At 45.2% G+C, this 12,669-nt stretch overlaps 1 protein-coding gene across 1 annotated transcript in view; it reads right to left on the bottom strand.

Annotated features, from left to right (window-relative positions):
• The window catches only part of GRIN2C (glutamate ionotropic receptor NMDA type subunit 2C), a 1,474,164-nt gene that overhangs the window by 219,536 nt on the left and 1,241,959 nt on the right, over nt 1–12,669 (bottom strand). The window lies entirely within an intron of this gene.

Below are 12,669 nucleotides of genomic sequence, written 5' to 3'. Positions count from 1 at the left end.
CTCTGCCACAGCGGCCAGAGAACCAGAATCTTTCAGGATACAGGGCTGGGTTTCAGGAACACTCATCAGACCGGACTGAAATTCTGAGATTTCTATTATTTTGACCAGAGAATCAGAATTATCCATGTTACAGGGCAAGACTTCTGAAACATTCAGAGGACAGGGCTGGAGTTTCTCGGCTGTTACAACACTGGAGAGGGACTCAACATTGGTTAAATCAGACTGTGTACAGGGCAAGGTATCTAACACAATTGCTGACGAGGACAATATTTCAATGGCTTCTGCTTTGCTGGGCAGAAATTCACCAAGTTTTATTAGAGCAGACTGTAATTCCAAAACAGCTGCTAGACAAGTGAATATTACTGCAACACCAACTGAGGTAAGCAGTGCCTCAGACCCTTCTGCTAGAGGGTTTGAAATATCCAAAGTACTGGGTGAAGCATAAGACTCTGCAACCACAGCTTCACTGGACAGGATCACTGAACAGTCCATATTGCAGGGCAAAACCATGGAAGCACCTGCTGGACAGCATAATGATTCTGTGACCTGAGTTTCATTTGAGAGATCTACTGCACAATTCATGGTACAGGGCAAATTTACTGGAAGATTTTCTGAACAAGGTAATAATTCTGCGATTTCAGGTTCACATAGCAGATGCTCTGAGCTATTCATGAAACTAGAGCGAGGTGTAGAAACAGGAAGATCAAGACACAATGTTTGCGCATCTGAATCACCATTCATTTGTAAAATTGGAAAATTCAGATGCCGGGGTTCTGATGTTTCTAGACAGGATTGCTGGGACTCGGAAACTGATGTAGTGCATCTATTGGCATCTGCTGGATCAGACAGGAGTTGAACTTTATTAACACAGGTAATTTCTGCAGAAGTATTTGCAGAGGCAGGCAAGATTTTTCTGGTGTCTGTTTCACTGAACAAAGAGTCATGAGTACTGGCTAGGCTGGACTCGGAAGTCAGCAGGACCTCTGGATTCTCTGCTGAGAAATTTGCGCAGGGCAAGGTTAAGAATGTATCAGTGGCTTCTGTTTTACTGGTAAGTAACACTGAGTTATCCATGGTACAGGGTGGAATTGCAGGAACTTCAATTTCACACAGAAAGAGCTCCGAATCACCTGCTGAATCAGCCAAAGGTGCTGAAGCAGGCGGGTCAGGACGCCAAATTTGCGAATTCGGAGTCACATAAAAATCATCCAAAATCAGTTCCCACACATCAATCAATGGAGCCACAAAGTCATACTCACACACACCAGTTTTTATTAGGTTATAGGCAGACTTAATGCATGCATTCAATACCAATTCACTTTTTGCACTGTAAAATTGACAAAATGAACTTGAATCATTCTTCCATTCATTGACCAGAGCTTCCATCTCTCCTTTCTCAAATGGAGGATTCCAAGCATACTTAACAGGCAGATCATGGTTTGCAGATATGATTGTAGCAGGGACATATATTGGGTTAATTAGCAGGTGATTGGCAGATTCCTTATTCCTAAGAATCTCCAATACCTGTAGCAAGTGCTGAACTGTAGTGTATGCAAACTTTCCTTGCTTCACAAATAAGTTGATTTGTTCAATACTCTGTAATATCTCCTCATAATCATACTCAGATAATTCTTTTAAACAAAAATCTTTATTTTCCCTAGCCAGGGAGGAAAGTTCATTAGTAGTTTCATAAGTCCATTTAACTCCCCTGAAAGACAATTGCATTTCATTATCTGTTAATGGCAGAATCTCATTATAGGTCTCAGTCGCTAAGGATAACGACTCTGCAGATCGGACACGTTTCTTAGAACGTTTGCGTTTGGCCTTAGACCCTGCTGTTTTCCCTGCTGTTCTTGGTGATTTATTCAAGTCTGCAGGAAAATTATCAGTAACACTTTCTGCTTGCTGAACATTTTTGCAAGCAATTGAAGGAGTAGCTGATTGACCTGCTGCCAGGAGTTCATTAAGAGGAAAAGGCAATGGATCTATGCGCAACCAGTTATGGATCACAAATGCTAGAAATTCCAGCGGTCTCTCTTTCAAATCGGAATGATTGAGAACATCAAATGCCCACTGGAATAATTCCCCTTTAAACAAAATATAACTTAGTTGGAGTGCCCAGGTTGAAACAGGAGTCGCTTGGAGATCAGGATTGGCCAGGAACCTGGCACATTCAGAGAAAAACTCATTTTCTGTTTCAGAGCTAAGTTCTTCAAATTTCTTAAAGGAACAGGAACCATAATTAACAGTGTCATACTTTCTGGGAATCCCCCCCACAATGGGGATTGGTAATGGGGTTTTCATAATGTTAGGCTAGGTGGTGTATTCTCCACAGTCAGCATGCAACGCATGAGCTGGCGTGGAGGAGGTACACACACTAGCACCAGGAAACAGGCTATCCCTAGTATAGTGGAGGGGAGGACTGACTGCAATAGGAGATTGTGGCGCACAGAGCCGGTGCAGATCTGACAGCCACAAACAATGCTTTCGTTATAACGTCTCAGCGCAAAGTAGCGCTGAGCGCACAAACCAGAACTGAGGAGATCAGGACAGGTAGACAGAATGAACGCTTGCTAGCTAGCGGCTACTTAGCGACAGCAAGCGTCCAAAACCAGACAGACTGGAATGAGGCAGCCAATGCGATGCGGCGATGGCGTGCCTCACAAAGACAGGACAGGACAGTCAGAAAATAGCAGGATTAAGATAGATGAACGTAACACAGATAAATATACAATAAGTATGTTTTCCTAGCGTATTACAATTACAGCTATCAATGAAACTATTTGTAACGTCTGACTAACATATGTATATATCGGCAATGAACCGATATATGACATAAGCAGGAACGCTGACTAGGAATGGAGTAACACAGGGAACAGGACTCAGAAGGATTCGCTATCTCTTCGCAGAGATGAACGCAATCCACAAACGGTAACAGAACAGGATTCAGAAGGATTCGTTATCTCTTCGCAGAGATGAACGCAATCCACAAACAGAACCAGGAGCAGGGTAACTACCTCAGCACGGGTGGTCACGGTACGCGCAACCTACCAAAACGTGCTGGAAAGCTGACTAACTGCACACAGGATATAAACCGTTCGTGTACGTATACATCAGCGACACTGATGTATCAACGTAACACAAATACAAGGAAAATAATAAACGTGCTGGTATGCATATATATTGGCAATGAACCAATATATGATGCAAAGACCAGCAAAGTATCTTTAGAACAAGAAACACGATAACGTGCTGGTATGCATATATATTGGCAATGAACCAATATATGATGCAAAGACCAGCAAAGTATCTTTAGAACAAGAAACACGATCGAGGGCTGAAGCGACAGCAAGACAGGCTTAAGCTGAAGCTATGAAAACCCAAGGAAACCCTGCAGGAAGCAGATCTTTATACTGAGGTCATCCAATGGGAGCAGACATGCAGATTCCCACACAGGTGAATGATAATCAGTCACAAGCTGACAGCAGGGAAAGGCAGACAAAGCTATGCAGCTTGCATGGAAATAGATCAGAACTGCCTGAGCTGCAGCACTACTGCTTCCAGCAATACCTGCTGCAGCAGCGATCATTACACATACCAGCACGTTTATTATTTTCCTTGTATTCGTGTTACGTTGATACATCAGTGTCGCTGATGTATACGTACACGAACTGTTTATATCCTGTGTGCAGTTAGTCAGCTTTCCAGCACGTTTTGGTAGTTTGCGCGTATCGTGAGCACCCGTGCTGAGCTAGTATCCTGCTCCTGGTCCTGTTTGTGGATTGCGTTCATCTCTGCGAAGAGATAACGAATCCTTCTGAATCCTGTTCTGTTACCGTTAGTGGATTGCATTCATCTCTGCGAAGAGATAGCGAATCCTTCTGAGTCCTGTTCCCTGTATTACTCCAGTCTTAGTCAGTGTTCCTGCTTATGTCATATATCGGTTCATTGCCGATATATACATATGAGTCAGACGTTACAAATAGTTTCATTGATAGCTGTAATTGTAATACGCTAGGAAAACATACTTATTGTATATTTGTCTGTGTTACGTTCATCTATCTTGATCCTGCTATTTCCTGACTATCCTGTCCTGTCTTTGTGAGGCACGCCATCGCTGCAATCGCATTGGCTGCCTCATTCCAGTCTGTCTTGTTTTGGACGCTTGCTGTCGCTAAGTAGCCACTAGCTAGCAAGCGTTCATTCTGTCTACCTGTCCTGATCTCCTCAGTTCTGGTTTATGCGCTCAGCGCTACTTTGCGCTGAGACGTTATAACGAAAGCATTGTTTGTGGCTGTCAGATCTGCACCGGCTCTGTGCGCCACAATCTCCTATTGGAGTCAGTCCTCCCCTCCACTATACTAGGGATAGCCTGTTTCCTTGTGCTAGTGTGTGTACCTCCTCCACGCCAGCTCATGCGTTGCATGCTGACTGTGGAGAATACACCACCAAGCTTAACAGCACCAGGTTTAGTATATATCTTTTTTTTCTCTGGTTTTTGCCCTCTAAACCTGGGTGCGTCTTATATTCCGGAGCGTCTTATACGGCGCGAAATACGGTATGCACAGGAAGTCGTTATGGCAAACTCTATACCTGCATTTAAAGGGGGCTTAGATGCTTTCCTTGTGTTGAAAGACATCCATGGCTACAATTGCCTAATGCCTAATGATGTTGATCCAGGGATTTTATCTGATTGCCATCTGGAGTCGGGAAGGAATTTTTTTCCCTTTTGGGGCTAATTGGACCATGCTTTGTAAGGGTTTTCGCTTTCCTCTGGATCAACAGGGATATGTGAGGGAGCAGGCTGGTGTTGTACTTTGTTCTCTGATTGAACTCGATGGACGTATGTCTTTTTTCAACCAAAATAACTATGTAACTATGTAACTATGTTACACAAATACAGTGGAAATATATGCACTGGTATAATACAGTGTGCTGTCACACAAATACAGTGGAAAGATATGCACTGGTCTAATACAATATGCTGTCACACAAATACAGTGGAAAGATATTCACTGGTCTAATACAGTGTGCTGTCACACAAATACAGTGTAAATATATACACTGGTCTAATACAGTGTGCTGTCACACAAATACAGCGGAAATATATGCACTGGTATAATACAGTTTCTAGGGCCTGGCTGGCACTGGCACAGTACAGCCAAGGCCAGCTGCGAGTGTGACAGACCGGGCTGTATCTATGCAGTGTCAGTGTCACACACACACACACATACACACAACAAAACATCAGAAGAATATTAGCCCTCAAAAGAGCTTTTTTGGGGTGCTTTCAGCAACAAATTTCAGCAAGCAGCAAGTTAACCAGAGCCTAACTAATGCTTTCCCTTTCTCTCAAGCAATGTCTCTCCCTTACTTTCATTACAACAGCAGACAGAGTGTGAGAACATGGTCGACGCTGCTGCGTTTTTATAGGGGGGGCGGGGGTCCAGGAGAAAGTCTGCTGACTGTGATGTAGAGGGTCAAAGTTTAGCCCAATGATGAGGTATAGGGGGTGGGTCGAACGCACTATGTGTTCGCTACCCGACGCAGACAGCTGAAATCCATGTGAACTGCTGGTTGAACCGTTTGGGCCATCTATACTTATTATACAATGCTTTGTGTGTAAGTACCCAGGCTTACAAAAGGCCCTCCAGCAGTCCAGGAAGGTGTGTGGCCATTTCAGGTGTTACTACACGGCCATGGCGCACTTTTCAGATGTTCAGCAGTAAAAGAACCTGCCAGTGAGGCGTTTGATTTGCGACAGCCCGACTCACTGGAGTTCCACTTTCCTCATGTTTGAACGCCTGCTCCAACAAGAAATAGCCATCAATGAATATCTGTATGACCATAGTGCTAGGGCAGGCTCTGCAGAGCTAGGATTTTTTTTTGTCGAATTACTGGACGCTCATGCGCAATGCCTGCAAGCTGAAGCGTCCTTTTGAAGGTGTGACAAACCTGGTGAGTCGCACCAAAGGTACCATTAGTGACCTCATCCCATATGGTTTCTTCCTGGAGCGTGCCCTGCGAAGAGTGCTGGATCAGGTTGTAGATTAGTGTGACCAGGAAGAGGAAAAGTTGTGGTCGCCATCACCACCAGATCTAGCCTCGTCCTCATCACCTGCTGTACTTCTTAGGAAGAAGGAGGAAGGTGTCTTTGAGGAGGAGGAAGACCAACCACAGCAGGTGTCCCAGGGGCATGCATATGATGTTAATTCACCTATGTAAGCGTTACCTTGTCATGGTGAAGGGGCTTGCGTATCTTCTCAATGAAGCAATTACCTATATGGTAATTTTTGCACACCCAAGAGGTCAAGATCAATGCTTCATTGCGGACAGACACAATTTGATTGGCTGAATAAGTTTTGCCAAAACCTTTTTAATTTTTTATGGTCACCTCAGGTGATCAATAAAGCCTTTATTGTGATTGCACTACCTCAGACTGACCATAGGGGCTGGAAAACTGCCATCGCCTGCACTCAGTTTGCTGCCGAAAGGACTAACGTTTATGTCCTGAGGGTGTCAACTACTGACAATGCTTTTTGTGGTTCTTTGCGGTGCGTTAAATAGGGAGTTTGATCTGTCCATGTGAAGTGGCCCTAGCCCTTATACTACCTGATCACCATGTACATACACACAATTCAGGTTTTTACATTTTTGTATGTAAACCTGTACCTTCCATCATGTGAAGAGCAAAGTCAACGCATCTCTTGTCAGTCTCAGTCAGTGTCACTGCGGCTGCAACATAAATATTTTTTTCTAAATATTTGAAAACATTCAAATATTTTATTATAAATATTTTATTTATTATAAATAAAATGTATTATAATTGCACTACCTCAGCCTGACCATAGGGGATGGAAAACTGCCATCACCTGCACTCAGATTGCCATCGAGAGGACTAACATTTATGTCCTGAGGGTGTCAACTATTCACAATGCTTTTTGCAGTTCTTTGCGGTGCGTTAAATGGGGAGTTTGATCTGTCAATGTGAAGAGGCCCTAGCCATTACACTACCTGATCACCATGTATATGTTACGGCCAAAACCAGAAATCGGCCAATTCTAGAATTGGCCGGCCGTTTCTAGAACTGGCCGATTTGACGTCGGCCAAAGTCCAAAATGCTGGGAATTTCTGACATTGGCCGGCCAGTTCTAGAAACGGCCAAAGTCAGTCGGCCAAAGTCCAAAAGGCAGAAATCTGCACCATGTCCAGCACCATGAATGGCACTCAGAACGTACTCTCTGCTCCGAAATACACACAACAGCATAATAATCTTTTTAAAGAAAATCATTTCTTAGTTACAGCTGATGCAAATCCTGCAATAAATCTGCAGTGTGTCTACATCCTGCTTTCTTGGGAGCAGACATATTGTTAACATCCTGTGCTTTTAAATTAGCTGCTCTGCTGTGGCAGTCAGGTGACAGGGGGAGAGATCAAATTACAGTGGCGATTAGTCACAGATGAGGGGGGATGCATGGCTGGGGGTGCTTTGCATTGCTGGGGGGGCTTTGCATGGTGGGGGTCTTTTCTGGGGGGCTGTGCATGGCTGTGGGTGCTTTGGTGTGCACTTTGCATGGTGGGGGGGGGCTTTGCATGGCTGGGGGGTCTTAGCTGTGCACTTTGCATGGTGGGGGGGCGGCTTTGCATGGCTGGAGGGTCTTTGCAGGGTGCTTTGCATGGCTGGGGGTGCTTTGCTGTGCACTTTGCATGGTCTGGGGGGGGGGGCTTTGTTGCTGTGCACTTTGCATGGTGGGTGGGTGGCAGCTTTGCATGGCTGGGGGGTCTTTGCTGGGTGATTTGCATGGTGGGGGCGGCTTTGCATGGCTGGGGGGTCTTTTCTGGGTGCTTTCCATGGTGGGGGGGAGGCGGCTTTGCATGGCTGGGGGTGGGCTTTGCTGGGTGCCTTTTAGGCTGGGGGTGCTTTGCTGGGCTTTCCTGGAGGCTGCCAGTGCCAGCACTAGTACTCAGACCTCCGATCAGGACGACCAGAGAGGTGGAGAGAGGCAGAGCAGTGCGCGCGTGCTACCCGTCCGGACCCGTACATTTCAATGCGGAAGTGTTCAATGATGTCACTTCTGCATTGAAGTGTATGCGTCCTGCGGGTGACGGGTCGCGTGAGATGCTCTGTCTCTCTCTGCTTCCCCAGCCGGTCGCCCTGATCTGAGGTCTAGAACGGCAGCGGGGGAGGAGCTGGGCTTCCTGTCTGGCGGTGGGGAGGGGAGAGGAGAGCAGCTGGCAGGGGAGCGGTGCAGGGAACTTCGGGACTTGGCCAGCCAAGGTAAGTCACAACGCGTTCTGGCCGGCCAAAGTCCGAAATTCCCAGGCATTTCGTATATTGGCCGGATCAGCCGGCCACTTCGCGTTGTGACCGGCCAGAACCCGAAGTGGCCAGACTTCGGGTTCTGGCCGTAACATATATATACACAATGCAGGTTTTTACATTTTTGTATGTAAACCTGTACCTTCCATCATGTGCAGAGCAAAGTCACCGCATCTCTTGTCAGTCAGTGTCACTGCTCCTGCAACATAAATATTTTTTTCTAAATATTTGAAAAAATTCAAATATTTTATTATAAATATTTTATTTATTATAAATAAAATGTATTATAATTGCACTACCTCAGCCTGACCATAGGGGATGGAAAACTGCCATCGCCTGCACTCAGATTGCTATCGAGAGGACTAATATTTATGTCCTGAGGGTGTCAACTATTCACAATGCTTTTTGCAGTTCTTTGCGGTGTGTTAAAGTGGTTTAACACCCAGCATTACAACTTTGCTTTAAAAGATTGCTTACAGCTTAGAAACTATTATGCCAGATTTTTTTTTTAAGCAGAAATTCACTGAATGGGTTAAACAAGACATTTTAGTTAAAACAGAGAAACCAAGAGCCCAATATAGTGTAGTATGTATTGGATCAGGGAGAATTAGTGTGGAGTAGGTATTATACTTACAAACATGGGTTACCGTTTAGGCAACCACTATATAGGCAGGTGGGGAGATTAGACCTGTCCCCACTCAGGATTAAGATGTCGCTCTCTGAAGAAGGAAAGGAGGGTTTGTCACCCTTCCAACCACCAAGGGTGGATATCTTGACAAGTAGATGTACAGAGGCGCCAAAAGGATAAAATATGCTAAAATGTTTAAAATATTCGGGTGGCGGCGGTGGACCGGCCACTCAGAAATAGACTCGATGCTGTCGCTTAAGATAAAGACAATTTATTCACATACTCCATGAACAGAACTGCAACGCGTTTCACAGGTATATTCCCGCTTCCTCAGGCAATAAACAGATAGGAGTACACAGTACAGTCTCAAGGTCACGAATAGCGCCTCTGTGCCCCCTTGAAGTTTTCCACATTTTGTCACATTACTGCCACAAACATGAATCAATTTTATTGGCATTCCACGTGAAAGACCAATACAAAGTGGTGTACACGTGAGAAGTGGAACACAAATCATACATGATTCCAAACATTTTTTACAAATAAATAACTGCAAAGTGAGGTGTGCGTAATTATTCAGCCAAAGGTACTAAAAGAAGATGAAGCGCGCCATAGTGCATTAAATGTGTAGGAGTTTTTATTGACAATTAAAAGTTATACTCACAAACATGAGTGATAAAAATCGCATATCAGCGGACTGCCAGCCGCTTGCCTCTGCAGTGGGGGATGACGCGCTGTGGCCAGCAGCGCGGTTTCCGATGACTGGGAATCCTCTCACTGGTGGGTGGGCGTTGCTGGAGTGTCAATCGGCGTGTGACATCATTACGCGTTTCGGCGCTCAGCGCCTTCGTCAGATGACGTCTCACGCCTGTGGGGGGGAACTTATAGCGTCGCTCTAAAGGTCGCCTTGGCGACCAGGAAGCTAAAATAAACTTTATTGTCCAGCGGACAAAGGGGGGAGAGTAAGGGCGCAGTGGCGCTGTAGGTGTATGTCAGGCGTATGACAGAAGTAAGGGCACAATAGCGCTGCAGGCTTGTGATAGCGCGTCATTCTCCCCAGTTTAAAAACATTGCGTAGGAGGAGAATATATTACCTCAAATGGTCTGGCACAACCAATTACAGTTCAATAATTTACATAAGCAGATCGACATTTTTCATCAGCATACTTAAGCCAAACTAATGTAACACATATAGCGAATTTTATAGCATAATAGTGTTAAAAATAAGAGCAATTTCCGGTGACCAAATTGGCCTATTGGGAAGCTGCAGGAATACAATGTTATTGGATTCCAGATGGCTACATTCCAAACATCATATCTGTTATATACACCCCAATAAAGCAGGATCGAAGGAACTCGTATTGATACCTGCCAGATTCTTAGCATGTTGGGTCATAAATGACAAATCATTCACTAAAATCATTCTATAAAACGTTCTATAAAACCCCATATTTGGTTGGTATCTGAAAACAACCAACAGGAGAATTCCTTAATGACCTCTATTTTGGGGGAAGGATTTTTGTATGTATACGGACCGAGGAATTTCTGAACAAGCTGGCTTGAAGGGCCAGGTGGTGTGGGGGAGGGGGGAAGGGTGGGAGCCGGGGGGGCGGGGGAAGGAAAGGGGGGGAGGGGGAAAGAGGGGGGGGGGAAGGGGGGGGAGGAAAAGGGGGGGCGGGGAAAAGGGAGGTGGGGAAAAAAGGGGGGGGGGAAAGGGGGGAAAAAGGTATGAGGGGGAGGGATAGGGAGGAAAGGAGGGGGGAGGGAGGTGTGGGTTCCCATGGGACTATGTCTTGGGGACCGAGGGGAGGAGAATTAGGATGGAATGGGAAATGGAAAATTGTTGTAAATACAATGTGGGGGAACCTACTATGGACCATGCCTATTATACGGTATACTCACCACCCTCATCTAGTGTACATTTCTGCTATTATTGAGTGAGCTGGAGGGAAAAAGGGGAGAAGGGAGACACATTAGTGACTGCTGTGCTATAAGATATAAAACATACAGTAAAAGACTCATCACAATAAAAATGCATTACAAATATGTGGATATCTCCAAGCCTTCATTAAGGCCCTTTGGACTGAGAGCATCCAGTTTAAAAATCCAAAAAGTTTCTCGTTCACAGAGCCTCCTGTATCTTTGTCCTTGTAATAAGTTTCTCGAAATTGTCTCTAGGCCCACTATCTGTAAAACACCAGATTTTTACTGTAAGGGTTGCCGGACCAAATTTGTTGGCTTTCCCAATACGCCATATACAGATTGGCAAAGCTGGGGGCAAAGCCTGCCCCCATCGAAGTTCCACAGATCTGTAAATAGAGTTTGTCCATGAAGCTGAAATAATTGTGTGAAAGGGCAAATTGAAGTAGATCCAGAATAAATTGGTAATCCAAAACTGGCCCATCTTGAAACAGGATCCTATACTGAGAGATCTTATTCCAGAAAATCCAGCAGTTATATTCAAAAGAGCAAAGTCCATCAAGAACACGGTAGCCCCAAGTAATGTCAAAAAGAAACGTAAGAAACCAGACAGTATGTTTCCCTCCCTGAGAGGCACGTATAAGTGTAACGTGAAGAGATGTGGGTGCTGCCCATTCATTAGACACAGAGCTACTGAGGTAACAGACAGCAGTAACCATGTACACAAATTGAAAGACTTTATAAACTGTGGAAGCGATTATGTGGTGTACCTTTTAACCTGCAGTTGCCCCAAGTTTTATGTGGGCAGAGCCACCAGACCCCTCAGACAAAGATTGGGGGAGCATAAAAGGAACATACTTGATGGAGTGGAGAAACATAGTGTCCCGCGCCACTTCAAGGAGTGCCATAATAGCTTGGTGGACTCTCTTAAGATAGTGGGCCTAGAGACAATTTCGAGAAACTTATTACAAGGACAAAGATACAGGAGGCTCTGTGAACGAGAAACTTTTTGGATTTTTAAACTGGATGCTCTCAGTCCAAAGGGCCTTAATGAAGGCTTGGAGATATCCACGTATTTGTAATGCATTTTTATTGTGATGAGTCTTTTACTATATGTTTTATATCTTATAGCACAGCAGTCACTAATGTGTCTCCCTTCTCCCCTTTTTCCCTCCAGCTCACTCAATAATAGCAGAAATGTACACTAGATGAGGGTGGTGAGTATACCGTATAATAGGCATGGTCCATAGTAGGTTCCCCCACATTGTATTTACAACAATTTTCCCTTTCCCATTCCATCCTAATTCTCCTCCCCTCGGTCCCCAAGACATAGTCCCATGGGAACCCACACCTCCCTCCCCCCCTCCTTTCCTCCCTATCCCTCCCCCCCATACCTTTTTCCCCCCTTTCCCCCCCCTTTTTTCCCCACCTCCCTTTTCCCCGGGCCCCCCCTTTTCCTCCCCCCCCCCCCTTTCCCCCCCCCCCCCTCTTTCCCCCTCCCCCCCTTTCCTTCCCCCGCCCCCCCGGCTCCCACCCTTCCCCCCCTCCCCCACACCACCTGGCCCTTCAAGCCAGCTTGTTCAGAAATTCCTCGGTCCGTATACATACAAAAATCCTTCCCCCAAAATAGAGGTCATTAAGGAATTCTCCTGTTGGTTGTTTTCAGATACCAACCAAATATGGGGTTTTATAGAACGTTTTATAGAATGATTTTAGTGAATGATTTGTCATTTATGACCCAACATGCTAAGAATCTGGCAGGTATCAATACGAGTTCCTTCGATCCTGCTTTATTGGGGTGTAT

This window comes from Hyperolius riggenbachi, chromosome 12 (genome assembly GCF_040937935.1).
Source record: "Hyperolius riggenbachi isolate aHypRig1 chromosome 12, aHypRig1.pri, whole genome shotgun sequence".
NCBI lineage: Eukaryota > Metazoa > Chordata > Amphibia > Anura > Hyperoliidae > Hyperolius > Hyperolius riggenbachi.
The sequence above is the reverse complement of the archived record's forward strand: the minus strand, read 5'-3'. Positions and strand labels throughout refer to the sequence as shown.